Raw genomic sequence first — 22022 nt, 5'->3', positions numbered from 1 at the left:
TACCAAATGCAGCAGCACCAGCAGTTATCTTCATACTATGCCTAGATCTGTGCATGTTGCACCTCTTTCCACAAACCACATTGGTTACAAATTTGCTTCCAAGTCCAATTCAGGATGCTGCTGATAACTTATAAGGCCCTACCCTATTATTTAGGGACTGCCTCTTATCAGTGTTATCTATCCCTATCATCAAGCCCAACAGAAGAGGCTTGTGGTAGCTTCTATTAGCTGAGAGAATGCTGTCTGTCAGGATCCAGGTGTAGTTCTTCTCTTCTGCTGCACCTGCCCCATGGAACATCATTCCCCCAGAAGTCAGACTAGCTCCAACCTTGATGGCTTTCTGGAAGGACCTGAAGACCCAGCTGCAGCATTTAGGCTGAAGATCAGAGGATAGTGTGGAAACCATAAAATGGCTGTATTGTTCAGGGAACTGTAATGTATATCTTTGTTTTGATGTTTGCATTGTGTTGGGGAGAGAGGTTTGCTACTGTTTATATTTTCATTTTAAGCTGCTCATAGTCATGAATGTGAGTTTGGTGGCTGTGTGAATTGAATAAACAAAGGAACCAACAACAAACCTAGGACAATCTGATGACATTTGGGTTGCTTAAGTAACAGGAATTGAGTACAATTTGTTGCTACATTAAGCTATCCAGGACTAATAAATATATTTGCCCAGATTTGTAAACCATACAATAATCAACCGATACACGGCGCGCTGGCGGTTGCTACCATTTCCGATGCCTGGGTGTTCCTGGCGCTACCCGACCGACCTGGTGAGCCCCTGAGAGAGCCCCTGAGGATTTTAGTAGATGGCCCACTGCCCCAGAGAAGGGGGGATGATCTGGGTGACTGTTGGGGCTGCGTGAAGTGCGCGGCTGGCTGTGTTACAGTCGCCATGCCGCTTCTGGATGCCCCCTCCCCCCCTCTCCGTTTGGCTTGGCCTTCCCCTCAGCGTGGCTTCATTCATTTGTTACATCTTGCTTGGCTGGACTTTCGCCTGGACTTTTGCCTGGACTTTTGCCTGGACTTTTCATCCTGGCGAACTCCTCCTCCAGACCACCTTTGGACCTATATTTTTTACTGGACTCCTCACTGGACTTTGTAGAGGAGAAGGCCAAGATCTTTAAGACCTTCTATATAAGCCTTTACGAACTCGCACGACTGCGCAATTTTTAACTGGTATGGTGAGTGTATGGGATTTGCTTGTGATTGAATGAATGAGCCCACTTTTATTATCCCAATATGATTGTATTTTATGTGTTTTAATTATTACGTGGGAACTGCCTGAGTGAACAAATGAGTGTGTTTGATTCGGAGGGCCTGTCGAGGAATGCGGGAGCCATAGGGGTGGTTGAGGGAACCACGGACACAGGAGTGGGCCGGAGCATTATGGTCGTAACAGGGAGGGGCAGATATGGTGGGGACTTTAGGGCTGGCCATTACCGGGGAAGGAGGGCTCGCTACATCACAGAAATCCCTCCTTCCGGCCCTATGAGTCCCACTCCAAGGCCAGATGGCGCGAGTAATCAGGACCCTGGTCTCAGGCTGTTGTCGCTAAATGCCAGGTCTGTAGTTCACAAGGCTCCCCTCGTCCGGGACTTAATTTTAGACGAGAGGGCAGACCTGGCATGTATTACTGAAACCTGGCTGGGCCCGGAGGGAGGAGTCCCCCTCGTAGAGATGTGCCCAGAAGGTTTTCAGGTGCTCCATCAGCCGAGAACCCAGGGAAGGGGTGGAGGTGTGGCTATTGTTATCCGAGAGTCTCTAGTACCTCGTAGGATCCCTGCTCCGGAGCTTGTCGGGTGTGAGTCCCTGCTGGTGAAGTTGGACCTCAAGGGTCAAGTGGGTTTGCTGTTAACGTACCTGCCTCCCAACAGCGTTGCAGCAGCCCTCCCCTCGCTCCTCGAGTTGGTAGCCGAGCTGGCAATTGAGTTCCCCAGGCTTATGGTTCTGGGGGATTTCAATTTGCCTTCGCTCGGTGAACACTCTGATGGAGCGCAGGAGTTCATGGCTTCCATGACAGCCATGGGCTTGACCCAGGTAATTCGGGGCCCAACCCACTCAGCGGGTCACACGCTCGATCTCGTATTTCTCTCGGAGCAGTGGACTTGTGATCTTGGTCTGAGGGGTAGTGAGATCATACCCCTGTCGTGGTCAGACCACTGCCTACTGAGGCTTGACTTTCGGAGACCAAACCTCCACTGTAGGGAGGAGGAACCGACCAGGTGGTTCCGCCCCAGGCGACTTATGGACCCCTTGAGGTTCCAGACGGAGCTTGGGGTTATTCCTGATACTCTCACCCACAGTCCGGTGGAGACTCTGGTTGCTGCCTGGAACTCGGCAGCGTCGGAGTCTCTTGACCGGATTGCGCCACTACGGCTGCTCCGAGGCAGTGGATCCAGGAGGCCTCCTTGGTTTACCGAGGAACTCCGGGAGAGGAAGCACCGGAAGAGACGCCTAGAGCACCTATGGAGGTCCAACAAATCCAAATCGAGCCGAGCACTTCTAACATCGTGCATCAAGGAATACATCAGGGCAATTAGGACGGCGAAAAGAGCTTATATTGCCACCTTGATTGCCTCCGCTGAGTCGCGCCCAGCCGCTCTGTTTAGGATAACCCATTCCCTCCTAAATAGGAGGGACACGGGGGATCCCCTGCAGGGTAGGGCTGAGGACTACGTCCAGTTTTTAGCGGACAAAGTTGCTCGGTTTCGGTCGGAGTTGGACTCCGATTCTGCAGATCCAGCCGAGGCACAAGGGGATAATCTGGTAGACCACCCCTGGGTTGAGTTTCAGGATGTTGCCCCTGGGGACGTGGACAAGGCCATGAGAGCTGTGAGTGCCTCCACATGTGTACTGGACCCGTGCCCCTCCTGGCTGGTTGCTAACAGCAGGGAGGTGACACGGGGCTGGATCCAGGCGGTTGTTACCGCCTCCCTTCGGGAGGGGGTCTTTCCCCCCGCACTTAAAGAGGTGGTGGTGAGACCCCCCCTGAAGAAACCGTCCTTGGATCCAGCCGTTCTTAACAATTACCGTCCAGTCTCCAACCTCCCCTTTGTGGGGAAGGTTGTTGAGAAGGTGGTGGCCTTTCAGCTCCAGCGGTCCTTGGAGGAAGCTAGCTATCTTGACCCATTCCAATCCGGCTTCAGGCTTGGCTACAGCACAGAAATCGCTTTGGTCGCATTGACCGATGACCTCTGGAGAGCCAGGGATGGAGGCTTTGCCTCCATCCTAGTTCTCCTTGACCTCTCAGCGGCTTTCGATACCATCGACCATGGTATCCTTCTGCGACGACTGCGGGAGGTGGGGATGGGAGGCACTGTTTTGCAGTGGTTCTCCTCTTACCTCTCGGACAGGTCGCAGTCGGTGTTAGTTGGAGGGCAGAGATCAACCCCTAGGCCCCTAACATATGGGGTGCCGCAGGGTTCGGTCTTGTCCCCCCTACTTTTCAACATCTACATGAAACCGCTGGGCGAGATCATTCGGCGGCACGGGATAAAATACCATCAGTATGCGGACGACACGCAGTTGTATCTGTCCGCCCCGTGCCAACTCAATGAAGCGGTGGACGTGATGAACCAGGGATTTGAAGCTGTTAGGGACTGGATGAGGGCTAACAAACTCGTGCTCAACCCAGATAAGACCGAGTGGCTGTTGTGTTTCCCTCCCACCAATTCAGCACGTATTCCACCTCTCAGGCTGGGGGGTCAAACATTATACCCCTCAGACAGGGTCCGCAACTTGGGAGTCCTCCTGGATCCACAGCTGACTTTCGAACACCATTTGTCAGCTGTGACCAGGGGGGCATTTGCCCAGGTTCGCCTGGTGCACCAGTTGCGCCCCTACCTGAACCGGGAGGCACTCACAACAGTCACTCGTGCCCTTGTGACCTCTAGGCTGGAGTACTGCAATGTGCTCTACATGGGGCTGCCCTTGAAGAGTATTCGACGACTTCAGCTAGTCCAGAATGCGGCCGCGCGAGCGATTGTGGGTGCACCTCGCTTCACCCACATAACACCTATCCTCCGCGAGCTGCACTGGCTACCTGTCGATCTCCGGGTACGCTTCAAGGTGCTACTTGTCACCCATAAAGCCCTACATGGTAGTGGATCTGGGTACTTGAGAGACCGCCTACTGCCAATTACCTCCACGCGACCTATTAGATCTCATCGATTAGGCCTCCTCTGAGTTCCATCTGCCGGTCAATGCTGACTGGCAACTACGCGGAGGAGAGCCTTCTCGGTGGTAGCTCCGACCCTATGGAACGATCTCCCCGTGGAGATTCGTACCCTCACCACCCTCCAGACCTTCCGCACAGCCCTCAGAATCTGGCTATCCCGTCAGGCCTGGGGCTAAGACTGTAACCGGCCCAATGGTATGAATGTTGTGTTTTTAATTATGTATTGTCTTATATGTTAAAAGTTTGTCTCCCCCTCCCCTTTGGGTTGTGAGCCGCCCTGAGTCCCCCCAGGGAAAAGGGCGGCATACAAATAAACTTCTACAATCTACAATCTACACTGGATTTATTCTACTATTTCATCAGTTGGTAATAACATATGGAAGCATACAAGATGTTTAGAATAATACCGTGTAACTCTGAGTCTACTAAATATCTGAGGATATTTATTCTAGTTGGATAAGCCAGATAAAAGAGAATTTACCTGTGGGTTTCTCAGGGAAATAAATATAGTAAAATGAATTGACCAAATTAATCAAGTTTAATTTACATACTAATAAATTTAATAAAGAAATGTTATTCATTTATTTTTTTCAAAGAAAGCAACCAGTCTTAAGTTAAGAACCTGTAAGTAGTAAAAGGAGGTGCAATATAATCTTACTTGCAAGATTCTGTTTATAGCTAATTTCAACGAAGTAGCTTAGCCTTCTTGAATTGATGTCTTAGTCTGAACTACCAGAGGGGCTATTATAAAAGAGATGATCTTAAGCAGCTTTTTCAATCTGTTTATCTGTTTATCTCTTATTGACAGAGCCAATATTGTTGATATATAGTCAGAAAACCTGAATATTACAAACAATAATTTTAGATAAAGTATTGTGACATCATAGTTAACTCCTATTCAATTGAATCATGTGAATATTTCATAAATCATTTGGAATAAGTTTAGAGCTGGAATGAATTGAGCTTGTTGGAATTAACTAACTAAGTGTATATCTTTGGATTTCACACAGTATTTACGTAAACAGAATATAACCCGGAACATTCAGATTGTAAAATCTTAGAAGGAACAAAAAAAAACACCCACACTGCAATTAGGCCCCAGAGATAATTGTTTGCACATGCTTGGATTTGTACATGTTTTATGAAAGCCATTCCTAATGCAATAATTGTTTTATCTTAATTTCATAAATGATAACAATCGTCTATTACAAAATAAGCACTATTAATCTCCATAAGAATGAAAGGAAAATTTGTTCACCTTTATCTATTTTTATTTATGCCAACTAGAATGAGTCAGACAACAAAATTAAAACTTTTCAAATTCTGCAATTTATTTTGTAAATCAACAGAGGTATAATAAATGTGTAAGTTAGATACGGACAAGTAAGTGTATTGGACGAACTACACATAATATACATATGGATTGTTGTAGAAATCACAAACTGGTAATAGGAAAATAGAAAATAAATCCGAGGAAAACTAGAACTTTGTCCATCCATCTCAAAAATGATTTTCTTTGGAAAGGTTTGTTTGTATTTTGGATTCACTGAGGACTCTCTTACATTAGATTTTAAGCACTCTCAAATTGGGAGTGCCTAAAATCTAATGTAAATCTAAAATTAAAGAGGAATAGACTATAAATTGTAAATTTAATGAATTTATATGCCGCCCAATCCTGAAGGACTCCGGGCGGCTTACATAAAAGCAACTCTAAAAGAATACAAAAAAATATAAAATAGAGACGAAAGCAGGTTAAAAAACACATCATGCACTCAGTCTTAGTGGGGCTGGACCTCAGTCATGGGGTCAACAGCCCCAGGCCTGCCAGAATAGCCAGGTCTTAGTAGCCTTACGGAAGGCTGAGAGAGTGGGCAGGGTCCGGATCTCTGGGGGAAGACCGTTCCATAGGGCCGGGGCAGCTACAGAGAAGGCCCTCCCCCAAGGGGCCGCCAGACGACATTGTCTAGTCGACGGCACCTGGAGAAGGCCCATCCTGTGTGATCTTATCGGATGCTGGGAGGTATGTGGCAGAAGACGGTCTCGTAGATATGAAAAGGGAAATGAGTTGAGTGGGGAATCATAGCAGTATATAGTTTATACTGTATCATATACTATATCATATACTATATCATATACTATATCAGTATATCAGGCTTGTAAGTTTCTGTTACTGTAGCCAATCTCAATAAAAACTGTAGACATCCTATGAAAGTGACTTTATGGCTTGATCTATCTTGTAGGGCTAATAGTTGATTGTGAGGATCTCCACTGCATTGGAAGGTTATATAATCTTTTTATATTTTTTTGTAGTCCTGGGTATTTAATATTAGCAATTTTGCTTGTCCGAATATGATTTTTATTGTGTGCTGTATGATTGTTGTTGTAGTTGAATACTCGATTAGCATGTGTTGCTTTATGATGCACCTGATTTGGAAATTTGTCATTGTTTTCTTTGCTGATGGTAACATCCAGGGAGGGTAGTTTGTTACTGTTCTATTTTACTGTTCTGAATTTGATTCCATCAAAGATGTTAATGGATTGTCCTGTGTGTATTGTTTAATTGTTCTTTCTTGATTATGACAAAAATATCCACATAAAAAACCCATGTTTTGGGTGATATGCATAAGAATATTGCTACTTCCTAGACATTGTATCACTATTTCTACTAAGAATCTGGAGATGGTTGATACCATTGATGGTTCACAATGTTTGTATATTTGCATGTCAAACTGCAAGCATGTGATAAGGCCCATGTCAATAAGTTCAATACATCTTGGAATTTCAATATTTGTATTACTTGTTAGGAATTGGTGTGCTATATAGGAATGGTGCAATAAACTCCTTCACCTGTTTTGAATCGCTGGATGTGAAGACCACAATGGCATCAAATGATTTCATCTTCTTCAGTTATTAACTCTTCCATTTTTCATGAGGCACCGTAAAGGTCAATTAATGAATATTTGGCCCCGTCTTTGCTATGAATTTGTTGACAAAATTGTATGTTGGGTTCTTACAGGGATGCAATTATGTCAGATTTGTGTATTTTAAAGTATATAGAAGTCAGAAAGTCTGGTCCATAGCTTTTCATATACAATTTCTTCTTTTGTTATTTGCTTGTTCGGGTTACATTGGTGAAGATTATCTTGAATTGATTGCCCAATTTCTGTACTAAATTTATGAGATTGTAATTTTATGAGGTCATAGCTTTCCTTGACATTCAACAGTTCTTTTGCTTTTTGGGTGTGCACTATCTGTGATACCTGTTATTTAATACTCCTTTGTCTCCTAGAAAGATTGCAGAGGCTAATTCTTTGGTGTTTTAAAACTCTTTCTTCCGCCTTAGATGATTCTGTGTCCTTGTAGTCACAAGTACTCTCAATCCTTTTCCAATGTCCTCTCCCAAATGGATATATTGGAGGATATTTTTATTCTCCCTCCGCGAAATCTGGCTCATTTTTCAAACTCGGTTCTAGCTTATGGCTTCTTCCCTTGGTCCTTTCTACCAAAACTGGTCCTGTTTTGCTGTGTTGGAAGAACATACAAGCAGAGGCCCAAACCTGTTTGCATAATTTTTCCCAACATTCTGTGCATCTGGAAATAATAAAAGGACACATATAAGTTAAAGAAAGATAAGCCACTAAGATAATATATAGCTAACATACAGAACTGTAGAGAATAAACTTAATCTGGCAAAGGATGGATAACAAAAAAGGCTTATTTGTGCATCTTCAAAATAAACAGCAGATGATACGTACCAATAAATTTAATAAAGAAAAGAAATGTTATTCATTTATTCAGTCTTTTTCAAAGAAAGTACACATTCCACCAGATTAATTGTGAAGAGGAGGATGTTGAAGTGGCAGTATTAAATCTAACCCTAATTCAAATGAAATCTGAAATGAATATGTATCTTTAACTATCACACTTCCTAACTCAGTGATCCAATTTTCTGGCACTAGGTTTTATGGGAGACAATTCTTCCATGGACTGGGGTGGGGTTTCGTGCACAACCTAGATCCTGCAAAAGTGCACATGAAGCTTTGCTTGCTCACCCACCATTTTCACGAACTGGTCCTAATAGACCACAGACTGGTACCAGTCTGCAGCTTGGCGACTTGGACCCCTGTTCTAATTGATTCATGCAATAAAAATAAAACAACATACTGTATTTTTCGGATTATAAGACACACCAAGGTTTTGAAGAGGCAAATTTAAAAAAAGTTTTTGCACTCTGCAAACCTCCAAAAACAGCCCATTTTTTGTGAAAAACGGGCCCATTTTTTTTTTCTTCAAAAGGGCATGAATAGCCCTTAGGAGGCTTGTAGAGTGCTCCTGGGAGGCTGGGAGGGGCCAAAAATGAGGAAAAAATAGTCATTTTTTCGCAAAAACTGGTCCATTTTTTGTCAAAGCCTTAGGAGGCTTATAGAGTGCTCCTTGGGGCTGGGGCAGGATGGGCAAAATTGAGCAAAAAACGGCCCATTTTTTGCTAATTTCTGCCCTCCCCAGCCCCCAGGGGCTCTTTGAAAGCCTTCTAAAAGCTATGAATCGCCATTTTGGTGAAGGGGGCGGGGTTTTGGGAGGCAAAAAATGCTGTATTCAGTGTATAAGATGCGCCCAGATTTTCAGCGTCTTTTGAGGGGAAAAGGTGCATCTTATACTCCAAAAATATGGTAATCCCCTAAAAATACTTAATTAATATGGTTATTGTGGTTTGTTGCACAGTCAGCTGAATGTTTAGACTGGATTTGACATTTTGATCTACCTATTTACTCTGTCCCAAGGACCTGAGATAGGCAGATGTTGCTGTTTGATATTGTTAAAGGTATCATGACATTACCTACACAGAAATATAAAATCACAGCTGACAGTTTTTTAGCTAGTGTTGGCCTTCATTCGCAGCAAGTTCTTCCCAAGAACTGGATGTCATAATGTATTGGTATAGTATATGTTTGGATCCTAACAATGTGGCCTTTTGTACCTGATCAATGGAATTTTCGTAAATGTGCAGATGTGCTAAATTTATGCATCCCACATTGACACTTTAAAACATTAAAAGTTCTTTTAAATAATTGGTTTCCTGAAAATCAGAAGAGGGAGCACTGCTAGATTTCCAGAGGAAGACTTTTGATAGGGCTGGGATCATAACTGAGATCCCTGATCCCACCAAATCTCCCATGTTCTTGTCTTTTCTTTAGTACATGTTAGCATTTGTTATCTTGGTCTAAATAGAAGATGGTATATATTTTGAAACAGAATTTATACCCCAGGTACTACTTAAACCAGACATTCCAGTTCTGTAAATGGTTATGTATCGTCACACAAGGCTCTATTGGTTAAAATCTCTATTTTGAACTATATCTAGAAGTCTATCAGTAACAGGGAGTCAATGGAGATTCTCAGTTATCCGGGTTATGGTTCTCCCAAAGGTGCTTTTTCAAGAGGCAACTGGACTTTCTGCTTTTTCTTTCCAGACGTTTTGCTTCTCAACCAAGAAGCTTCTAGATCTCTTTTTTGAAATGTCTTCAAAGAAAAACAAGAAAGTCCAGCTGCCTCTTGAAAAAGCATCTTTGTTACATTAATCAGGGAGGATTGACAGCAATTGCACTATACACAAATAGTAGCTCCTACCAGCCAACAAGCAGGTTGTTGCTTTTTATATCAACTGCAACTTCTGGGTAATCATATATAGAATGCATTTCAGTAATTTGTGATTTGACAAGAATGCGAGTTTCTGTAACCTGGGCCTCTTTTTTCAGGAACTCATTTTCTTTGGATGTGTTTCAATCTTCATGTCCAAAGGTAGTGAAGCAAAGCTTGCAGAAAAATTGATAAGACTAAAACCTGAAGTGGTTTGGAATGTACTGTTGAAATGGGAACTATTTTAGGAGATCTGGCTAATAGAAACAGTATTATCTCGGGACCATCTGCTGGTTCTTCTTACTCAAAAGCCACAAAGATAGTTGGGCTATTGAATGCTATCTACAACATGAACTGCAGAAAATTCAGCCAAATTTTTAACATTTTAAAAAAACCTTACATCATCCATTGGAAATCAACTGATTTCATCTATTAAAGACTTGGTATAAGGTAGAATTATAAATAATAGAATTATTATAAAAACTGAATCCTTTTTCTCTATAAAGAATACTGATAGAAGTCTTTTCAATTTTAATAAACCTCTGGCACATTCAGTTACAGAACAAAGAAAACCAATAATCCGTTTGGTATTATTTTCAGTTAGCACATATCTTTATAAGTCTCAAAGATGCTTTTTCAAAAGACAATTGGACTGGGTTTTTTTTCCTTGAAGAGGAAGAAGGTGACATTTTGCTTCTTATTCAAGAAGCTTCATCGATTCTGGCTGGATGGTGAGGGGTATGGAGGGATTAGAATGTGTGTGTGTGTCTCTGTGTGTGTGTGCATGTGTGTGTGTGTAAGAATCATATTTCTTTGCACTCATCTGGTCATTAGTACTCTTCCTGAAAGCTCTTGAGGCCACTTGGGGTTTTATCTGTGCTCTTAGGTCATCTGCATCAGAGTGCAAACAGGGGGTGGAATCTTCTTGGAACTTTTGAAAGGATTGTGTTGTAGACATCTGGTATCTTATCCTTCCCCCTTTATTGAGACTGGGCTGCATAATGGTAACATAAATGGCTCTTTTATCCCTCTTTCAAACCAATGGTACTCTCTAACCAGAATGTGGACTTTTCTGTCTTTAAAGGAGTGACCTTTGACTTTTATATAAATGTTTTTTTTGGGAGGGGCAATGATATTTTATTGATACTCAATAAAAATAAGAAATACTGTATATTTTTCAAAAAAATAAAAGCCCTTTATAGGTACAATTTTTAAGGCCACTCTAAAAGACTTCTTGACCTATTTTGTTTCTTTTAAAATATATATTGTTTCAGGTTGCACTTTTTATCGTTGTTTTTATAAAAATTAATTTGTTGACTTATCTAATTCAAAAGTCTTTGAAAAACAATAGAAAAGCCTACTAATATTTGGAATATATAATTCTCTATTGTATAAAGAAATAATTTATTTGAGATTATTTTTTTCTAAATCTTTATTTTTACTATATTGGAGGATAAAATATTCTGAATCTAAAAAAGAAAGTTGGCTACTTTAAAAATAGCTAGGGTGATCAGGTTTAATTAAGTACTATAAATTCCTTCTCTTAATTTCAATGTTAATGTTAACCCCCAGACAGTATCTACATTTTGATTCTCACCACCCACTCGAGTACCAAATGGAATTGATCAGAACCTTACAAGACAGGGTGGACAGTTTGCCAACAGTTAAAAGGGAAAAGAAAAAGAACTAAAATACACCACGAACTCAGAACTTGTAGCTATCTCAACTGGGCCTTCATCAAATCTAGAAAAAGAACCAGCAGGTTCTCCTCCATAACAGACAAAGACTAGGACAACAAGCAAAGCAATGTTGGCATTCCATACATTGCAGGAATTCTGAAAAGCTCAGGAGGATTTTCAATCAACACAACATACGTGCACACCTTAAACCCAAGAATAGACAAAGGTAGAAGCTTGTCTACCCCATAAAACATCCAGTAACAAACAGAGAATGTGATATGTGCAATGCAATGAGTCGGGCAGATCTGTACATCACTTCACAAACACATGGCACTACATAGGAGAGCAAATCCATCAGGACAAGATTCAGCAGTTCATCTGTATTTGAAAGACAAAGATTACTCTTTTGAAAACAGCGAAGTCCACATTCTGGATAGAGAGGACCATTGGTTTGAAAGAGGAGTAAAAGAGACCATTTATGTTACCATTGAGCAGCTCTTTCTCAAGAGGAGGAGGAATAAGACACCACCTATCCTGTTTACAACAGGATCCAAGAAGATTCTACCCCCTTTGCATTCTGATACAAGTGACCTGAGAGCATCGATAAACCCTCAAGTGGCCTCAAGAGCTCTCAGGGAGAGTGCTAAGACCAAGATGCCTGCAAAGAAATATGATCCTTCCAATCACCATCACCACCATCCTGCCAGAATTGATGCGACTTCTTGGATGAGAAGCAAAACGGCTTCCTCCTCCTCCAGTAAACAACAGTCCAGTTGCTTTTTGAAAAAGCACCTTTGAGACAATTATGACTGAGAATCTCCACAGACATCCTTTATAAGATTTCAAAGTAAAAGACTGAACTTTTAAAAAGTTTCTTTGACCAATTTTTCTGTGCCTGCTGACTTGTCACTTACTACTTAGTAAGATCAAGCAGACTTGGTATCCTTTTTCCTTCTTTTATCCTTGTAGAAAAAAGTCCAGAAGCCCAGGAGATATCAACTGTGCTGTTCTTTGTTCCCTTGTTATGCATATACAGAAGGCTGCTGGCTGAAACAATAAAAATGACAAAAGGACTATATGAATATCACACGGATGCTACCATATTTAGTCTGCAAAAATTCAGAGGACCACCAGGTAGCTTCAAAGTGATAGAAGACACAAACCCTTTGCACTGCTTAGTTGTATCCAAATTTCTGCTGCCCTACCAAATCATAATAGAACACATATTCACAACAACCTAACTTCTTTGTATTTTTAAATGCATCCTGAAGCTTGATATCAATAGGCCACAATAGCATGTACAAAGTGTATGTGCAAATCAAAGTTTAACAAGATAGTCCTTGTTCAGCAACCACAACTGGGAATTGGGAACTTGGGTATTAAGCAAAACTGTTACTGTACTTATGATCTTACTTCAGGTTTCTTTTGATTTACAGGCCTGCAAAAACTGTGAATATGAGGATGGTTAGCAAAGTTACTTTTTCATTATTGCAAACAAATTCCAAGCAAATTCCAAACAAATTCCAAGTGATGAGGCTCATCCTCTGAAGACAAACAATCACTAAACAAGGCAGCTACTAAATAAAGCCTACTAACAATGTACTAGGGATATAGTCATTTGGATAAATAAAGCTTACTAGCAATGTACTAGGGATATAGTCATTTGTACAACCCAGGAGCATTAGAATGCTTATTGGTGAAACACAGATGTACTTACATGCCTACTGGCAACTTTATGATTTGACAATGAGGTATTGCCAAAATGGTGTTCCTAATAAATGACTGGATTTCTTTTAAAACTTGGCTCAAGGCTCATAAATTAATTAGGACATCTTTTGTAAACCTGATACATACATTTCTGCATTATCTGCTAGCAAAATAAAGATCACAACACACATAGCACCTCCCTCTATGAGAGAAATTGACAGTTTTAAAATGTGATAAATAAAATAAATAAATACTCATCTGCCCACATGAACCGTTCTATTTCATAGTATGCAATTGAGTGGTCTCTTGCTTGCCTTATATTTCAACATTTTTCACCCAATCTAAACTAATACATTAGCGCAGCTCAGGCAGGAAGAAGAGGAATGATGAAAGTTCCACTTTTATTAAATGTGTATTGTCAAATTACCCACACATAGCAAAATGTTAGTGCTTATATTACAATGCACAATGCTGCTTTTGTCATTGAAAACCTCCAAACCAGCTGGTCTTTGTTGCTTTATTAATTAATTGGTTAAACTAGAAAAAGTTAGCAACCCACCCACCCCACCACCTTAGTTAACCCCCCCCCCCAAATAACAGCCTAATCTAAGTGTATTTGGAACAAGGCTGCTTGAAACAGTCAAATTTTGTTCCAGTTCTTAAAACAAGTATTTGTTCCAACTGTTCAACAAAACTCTTGAAATACACATTGTTTCTTTTAGAAGAAGACTTTGAGCAACCATTTTTGAAGCTAAAACATTTGGCCTGTCCTTATTGACGATAATCTAGCACATTTCACCAACTCTGGAGATTATTTCTTGGAAACAACTGATCATAAAAAAGGTATGCATGTAACATAATTCAGGGTTTTTTTAAGTGAATATTTTGCACAAAAGAAAATGTGCCAATACTCCACGATGTCTTGAGCAAGATATTCACTGGAAAATTCTCTGTGATTTAAGAGCTTAGAGATCATTACAGTATATAATCCATATATGAGGAACCAGTTTCATTAAGTAGCTGGTTAAATACGCCTTTGGATATTGCACTGTATGTTCCTACAAGAATTTATCTGACTCCTCCCTTCCTTCAGTAACTAGATGATATTGATTCGCAAAGGATTTAGAGCAGTGGTTCGCAACCTTTCTTTGCCCATGCTCCACCTAAACATCTCTGAAATCCTGATGCTCCCATCCCATGACATATAATTGTTACTATTAAGAAAGTGAACTCCTACTCATGTGGAGGAAGCCTAAAAGGCCATTAACTTGGTTTAAACAAGGTTCTAAAGAACATGGCATCCATGAAAGAGAAAAATAAAAGAACAAAAAACAGTAGAAATACTGAGGAACTTAAAAAAATAATAGTATGAAGCAGAGGTGGGTTGCTTCCGGTTCAGGAGAACCGGTAGTGATAATTGGGCATGGGTTGCCAAACCAGTAGTGATGGCTGACTGGCCATGCCCCTGAAACGGTCTGCTTAGACGCTTGCCCTGCCTCACCTTTGCCACATGCATGCACATAACTGCCTGCTCCTGCCTACACAGAGATAAGAGATATTTGCACTAGCCTAGCCCCCACCCCTCCCCACCAGCCAGCGTCTCCCAAAGACATCGCCGTTGCAGCCTGGCAAGCTTTGCATGCTGGAGAGGGTGGTGGCGGGATGAAAGGGCAGCAGCAGGTTAGGGCAGTGGCAGTGGAGAGGGCAAGGTTAGCATGTTCCCAACCGTGTCCTGTGGTGCCTCTGTCCACCGGCTCAGGGCAGCGGGCTCAGTTGCAGCCCTGATGAGCTGAGGAAATGCGGGGAGCCTCCCGCATGTTGCAGAGGGGGCCAGACTTTGCCCGCACTTCCGCACAGCCAGCGTCTCCCAAAGCCACCACCATTGCAGCTGCAATGGGCATAAGGGCAGCTTGGCAAGCTGGGCATCTGAAAATGGTGTGGAGGCATGGGCGAAGACTGGGAGGGGAATGCAACATGCAGATGGGTTTCTGCAGCTTCTGGCCTGCAGCTGAGTCCGCTGCCCTGAGCCAGTAGAGGTATCGCAGGGAGCAATAGCAATAGCAGTTAGACTTATATACCACTTTATAGGGCTTTCAGCCCTCTCTAAGCGGTTTACAGAGTCAGCATATTGCCCCAACAACAATCCGGGTCCTCATTTTACCCACCTCGGAAGGATGGAAGGATGAGTCAACCCTGAGCCGGTGAGATTTGAACAGCCGAACTCTAGAACTGCAGTCAGCTGAAGTAGCCTGAAGTGCTGCATTTAACCACTGCGCCACCTCGGCACTAAAATTGCCATCCCCGACCACCAGACTCCGCCATCGCCCCTGCCTGGCTCATCCTCAGCTGGCTCCCGAGCTAGGAGACAGCGGCCGGTTATGCCTGCCCTCTGGATCGCCAGCATGAGCATGGTTCTACAGGAGCTCAGCAACAATGTGAAAACAAAACACTTTTCGGCTCCGGCCAGCTGGCAAGAAAGAGACACCGTTGCCGTCATCTTCACACATGCACATCCTTTGGACTTGCAAGTCCAAGGCATACACATGTGCAAAGATGGCAGCAGGTTTCTGCCCCCGCCTGGTGCTGCCATGCTCCCGGGGGTTTCCCGCTTACCTAGAGGGTCCATGGGGGCTGAGAAGCAAACCAGGTGGGGTGCCACTTGCATGCCAGGAGATGGCTGCAGGAGGCCAATTGGAGGGGAGGAAGAAAATGGTCTCACCCGGCATCCCTGGTCCGGCCATTTGGAGGCAATAAACTCAATGAAGGCAAGCGCTCCTTTCAGTGGGGTGGCTGTGCTCACCCACTCCTGGCCCAAAGCTTCGCAATCCCCCTGCCCAGCCAAGCATGGCTCACCTGCGTCAGGAGTCTTGAGGCCTCGGCTTGAAGGCACATGTCTGGGGTGGAAGAGACTCAGCTGCAACCGACCACCTCCTCCAGCCCAGGCGCAGCCAGGCCCAGCCAAGCACTTTCCGCACATGGGCTGCTCCAGGAGCCCTGAGGCCTCAGCTCGAAGGCACGCACCCGGCTCGAGGAGGCACCGCTCGAACCACCCACCCATTGCCAGGGAGACCCACCAGCATCACCAGGTGCCTCCTGGCGCAGGTGAGCCGTGCTTGGCTGGGCGGGGAGATCGCAAGATTTCGGGCCAGGAGCAAGAGCCCAGGGCCTTCCAGGAGACAGCGAAGAGCCCTGGCCTGCCACCCCCCTGCTTGCAAAAATTTTCATTACCATTTTGGTGGGCGTGGCTTGGTAGTGGTGTGGGGTCACGTGACTGAGTGAGTGATGTCAAGTGAGCCATGCCCACTCATTCACATGCCTCCCCATCTAGGCACGCCCTCCGAACCAGTAGGAAAATTTTTTGAAACTCACCACTGGTATGAAGGGATATGGACAAACAGCAAATAAAGTTTCAAAATATATAATAGAAGTCTGAAATGTATAAATATAAAATAATTTTAATGAAAGCTTTTTCTGTAATACTTTGATCATATTAATTACTATACATATTAAAATAAAGGTACCTAAGAAATTCAAAGTGTAATTTGAGCTCACCTTGAGATCATATTTACAACACAATCCTATGCATGTCTACTCAGAAGTAAGTACCATTGTCTTCAATGTGGCTTATTCCTGGGAAAATGTTGTAGGATTGCAGCTTTAGTCTACTTAAGTTATTGAGATCCTTGTCTTGATGCCTGCTGCAGAGAGATTTTATATTAGGATCCAATTTAGTCAGCTTCATTCTCAAGTCTCCTCATTCAGTAATATCCAGTTGATTTCTTTTGTTCAGTAGCAAATCATTTACAGCACTAAATGAAAGCCACATTCAGCTAAATATGAAGATGTGGACAGTAACAGCAGTTTTCTTGCAAAGTAGGTTGAATTTGGGAATTTAGTTTGTGTCTCATCACAAAGCCATGCCATCATTCCTTTTATATTGAATAAAGTTTTAAGTGACTCATCATTTTGCATTTCCAAGAGTTCTTCTTGGTACCGAATTGAAACATCTGATAGATCCATCAGCACTGGCTGCACTACCCATGTAGGGTTTGTGACTAAAAGAAATAAATGTGAGAAAAACTTATGAAATGATGCAAATTATTAAAAGAAGATGGCACAGAAAGAAAGTTAAAAAACATTATTAACTTAATTTTATGAATAATAAAATTGTCATGAACGAAAGGGGGATTGTAACCTATGACCCCCCCCCCCCTCGCCTACTCAGTTTGAACCTGCAGCATAGTGGGGAAATGGTTTAGTAGTTCAGTAGGTGGAGGTGAATCACATAGGCCTGGCAAGGCCTACGCATGTGTGGGCCACCTCCAGATTGCTATGAGAGGAAAAGTCTTGTAAAACACGGCCTGGGAAAACAGATTAAAAATAACTGTAAATCTAGCAATTTACTTAAACTTGGGTCCTGGTTCTGTATCCTCTCCATCCACTTTGTCTCCCCACATAGGAGCTCTTCCTGCAACCACCCAGCACTGGGGGGGAGTGGGGGACTGGGGGAGAGGGAGGGAGGGAGGGAAGGAGGGAGGGAGGGAGAGGGAGGGAGGGAGGGAGACACACACACACACACACAGAGGGAGAGAGAGAGAGAGAGATCATGATGACACTCAACTTTATCTTTCTTTCATCAGGAATACGTAAAACTGCTCATCACCTCAAAAAGATTTATTATCACTTGAAAGCATCAATGAATTATCTAGTGCCAGGAAACAAGATTTAATCCTGAGATACTATATGGTTTTATGATTTTTAAGTCTGCCAACTAAGGGAATGGAAAAGGATAAATAGGACAGCTGCGATGTAGACAAATGAGAAGGCAGTTTTATTCTGCACTGAGTGCTTATGATTTCACTCAACAAATTGACTTCCTTAGGAAGTAAAGCAATAGCTTTAATACCTGCAACTGGCATTGGGCATCTTTGTAGAACATGTGAAATATCCACTCTGATGTGTGTTTAGGATGGATTTATGCTGATATAGTAAGAATAGCCTACTGCTGGGAAAGATTGAGGGCAAAAGAAGAAAGGGACAGAAGAGAATGAGGTGACTGGATGGAGTCACTGAAGCAGTAGCCATGAGTTTAAATGGATTCCAGAGAATGGTAGAGGATAGGAAGGTCTGGAAGAACATTGTCCATGGGGTTGCAATGGGTCAGACACAACTTCACAATTAACAATAACATCCCTGATAGAAAGTAATATCAGACTCGCAACCTGAGTGAATTGTGCTTGCGTTGACCTTTCTCTTCTTGTTAGAAATAAAGCTAAGTGATTTCTCGAATTGGCACTTATATCAGGACAATAATTATTGTCTCTTGTAAAAAATGAGAACTTGATTCTTTTTTCTAACTGCAAACTATGCATGGCATTTACCTATTGCAGGGATACCGGAAACACAGGTATGAATCTACAGGTAGTCCTCAACTTAAGACCACAATTGAGCCCAAAATTTATGTTGCTAAGTGAGAAATCTGTTAAGTGAGTTTTTCCCCATTTTACAACTTGTCTTGCCACAGTTAAGTGAGCCGGTGGACTTGTTAAGTTAGTAACGTGGTTGTTAAGTGAATCTGGCTTCCCCATTCACTTTGCTTGTCAGAAGGTTGCAAAAGGGGATCACATGACCCCAGGAAACCGCAACCGCCATAAATAAGAATGTTTTTGAGCATCCAAATGTAAATCACATGATCACGAGGATGCTGCAACGATCATAAGTGTGAAAAATGGTCATGTTACTTCTTTCAGTGCCGCTGTAACTTCAAATGGACACTAAATGATCTGTTGTAAATTGAGGACTATCTTACTTATGACTTGGCATTTAGTAGTTGGAGGTTTGCCTGCTGTTATAAATTTAAGCGAACATAGATGTCTGCCAGCCGAAGGGAGACACACGTGGCAACAACCTCATAGAATTCTCTTTTTTTTTTTTACTGAAGGTTTTTAAATGTATGGCATATCTTTCCAAAAGAAACTTATCTGGTGCCACTTTATTTTATCGTGTTCTGATTAAAATAGCTTTATCCTATTTTTTTCTTCTTAAAAGTTACGGAAAGCATTTTTACGCCCTATATTAAGAACATGATCATTGCCAAAATATTTAGGTTTCTTCTTTGGGAGACCAGTGAAGTTGCTTTTTATCTGACTATTTTGGCCTTTTAGCTTTTATAATTGTTCTAGCTAATGCTTCTTATATCCTTCGCTAGACCATCATGCCTTAATAAAATGTACCAGGTCAGTATGTCCTGAATTCAAGTTAAGTCTTAATTTAGAGCTATTGTGTAATATGTAATTTTAAGTGCCTCTCAGCAGAATGGACTATTTGCAATTCAGATTCTGCTTTCTTTTCTTCTACATCCACTAATTTGATATACTGGCCTGACTGGAAAAACTGGAACTATAAAAGAGGGAGGCTCCTTTTATTTAGACAGCTACTTGCATCACAAGGGGTGTCAATAAATCAGAATATCCTAAACATTTGTCTCTCACGACACCTCCCCCTTTAAAAATTATGGAGAAAACCAAAGCTTTTGTTTGTATGGGTTACAGTTACTGATATTTACCATGTGGAAAATTAAAATCGACATATTTGCCACCATACTGCTTTTCATAATTATTTGATGGCATTTAATATTGTATTATTTTTCAAGAACCTAGAAAATAATTTTGATCTTGCAGAGGACTGAGAGGTTTTGAGGAGGCACCCTGACTCTCTGTAAACCGCTTAGAGAGGCCTGAAAGGCCTATGAAGCGGTATATAAGTCTACTGCTATTACCCTAGGCATCCATGAATCACACTTTGATGCTTTGTTTGAATGGAACTTCATGTGAAATAAAGGACTTGAATTTCTGGAAATCTTTATTTTTCAAAAAATTGGAAATTTTTGCTGGGAAATTGAAACAGATGTATTACAGTTTTAATTCTTCTGATACAAAGCCATTTTCCTACTTTATACAGATGTGATCAGGAGGGCTTTTGTAAGCTCCAATTAGTATATCTTAAGCAGGGCTGTGGGCCAGATGTGTCACACCCATGGGTCAGATGTGTCACACCTGGCCATGGCCGGTTTAATGAGGGAAAAGTCCCCATCCGTCACATGACATCCTGAATTTGACACCCTGAGTTTGACACCCATCTTAATAAATTTGTCTAGCCAGCTTTATTTTGTAAATCTAAACTATTAATCCTATAAATAGCTTCTAGTACTTGTTTCTTTTTTTAAACACCATTTTTTATTTGAAAATAGGTATTCCTGCACTGACTAAGAATCTCTACACTTTTACATTTAATTTTTGTTTTGAGCATTTTTAAACTTAGGCTAATTTTCTTTACCTCTTAAAACATTCTACAAATGATGTAAAATAAGAACTAGAAAAGATCCAGTTTTTCAGGGGGTGGGGGGGGAAGCCTCCTCAAGGAAAATATTTCTTCCTAACTTTTTATAGGTTCTGAGGCTTCATATCTCAAGTGAAACTAATCACTTTTAAGCATTCAACATTCATATCTTGTGTAATGCTGTATGGCCAGATCATCACCTGACTAGGTAACTCAGTGGCTAAGACATTGAGTTTTGCAGTTCGGTGGTTCGAATCCCTAGTACAGGTTTCCTGCGTGAGCAGGCGGTTAGACTAGATGACTTCCAAGATCCCTTCCAACTCTGTTACTTAAATTACAATGCCTTTTCTAAATCTAAGTAAGGCTCCAAAGATTGCTACGGTACAGAGAACGCCCATTTAGAATACCAACATATTGTAAATCCAAATTAGCACAATACAGCATCCACAAACACCGCAATGAACCCACATTGGAAAGATACAGAAGACACATTAATAATCCCACTCAACTAATTCGCTCCAATCGCGAAATTCCAAGCAGCGCAAACTGGAAAGGAAAAAGGGGAACGCGATTAACGGGATATAGTTATATACCGATAAATAACGCGCAAAGCGGAAAAAACCGGGGAAAAAATACCCACAAGGATGAAAACCTGGGAAATGAAACAAAAATACAGAGCTTCTGCCAACGACACCAAGCCAGCAAACAAACAAACAAAGAAGACCTCCAGCCAGCAAAACAGGCAGCATCACATCTGCATCGGCAACGGAGAGACGTCTAAATCAATTCTTCTCCTTCTTCCAACCCACTTTGCTACTTAATTAATTGCAACCTGTCCTGAGACCTATATCGCTTTAGTTGTGCGCACTTTGCTGTCCTGGGATTTGTGAAAAACGAGCTTTTATTAGAGAGAATAACGTTCTGAGTCCTGTCCGCAGGAAGCCATTGCAAGAGGAAGCGAGAGAATTTTACGACATCTCCCAGGATCCTAATAGCCTACAACTCCCATATTGCACTTGCTCACCGCCCTGGTTAACCCTTTTATTACCCGCAGCTTACTTTCTGCCACCAAACTCCACGATCCATTTTATCTACCGTAGTTTGTCCTTTTCCCTTAGTGCCAGCATCTGGCAGGGGAAGATACCTTAAAAACATTCACCTGCCGGAATCCAACACGCACGCCTGCATCTTTCACACACACACCCCGAACAGGACTTCCAAAGAAATCCTTGAGAATTTTAAGCAAACAATATATACCATTGCTCACAAATAATAATATTAGGAATAGATATTAGCAAATAATAATAGATCTGCAACTGCAATCATCAGCAGTTTAATCTGAATGATTTGTATTTTTCTTATTTTTTGTGCAAATCTCAGAAACTTTCTATATATAATCCTTGTGTGCACCTTAGAGAAAGAAAGAATTTATAGTTTTTAATTAAACCTGATCATCCTAGCAATTTTTAAAGTAGTCA

General features: G+C 42.0%; 1 long non-coding RNA gene across 3 annotated transcripts; it reads right to left on the bottom strand.

Annotated features, from left to right (window-relative positions):
• Window positions 1–6675: 6675 nt before the first annotated feature.
• Window positions 6676–21490, bottom strand: LOC116517811. Of its 3 annotated transcripts, none has more exons than XR_004256488.1 (4): window positions 21185–21490; window positions 16759–17261; window positions 12414–12546; window positions 6676–7774 (listed from the first exon to the last, which is right to left on the bottom strand). It is a non-coding gene; the product is annotated as an uncharacterized LOC116517811 (long non-coding RNA). The 3 variants fall into 3 exon arrangements; XR_004256489.1 differs by having other exon boundaries at window positions 21269–21490; XR_004256490.1 differs by having other exon boundaries at window positions 21413–21490.
• Between the last annotated feature and the right edge of the window lie 532 nt (window positions 21491–22022).

This window comes from Thamnophis elegans, chromosome 1 (assembly GCF_009769535.1).
Source record: "Thamnophis elegans isolate rThaEle1 chromosome 1, rThaEle1.pri, whole genome shotgun sequence".
NCBI lineage: Eukaryota > Metazoa > Chordata > Lepidosauria > Squamata > Colubridae > Thamnophis > Thamnophis elegans.
Note: the sequence above shows the minus strand (reverse complement) of the source record. Positions and strands in the feature narration are given on the sequence as shown.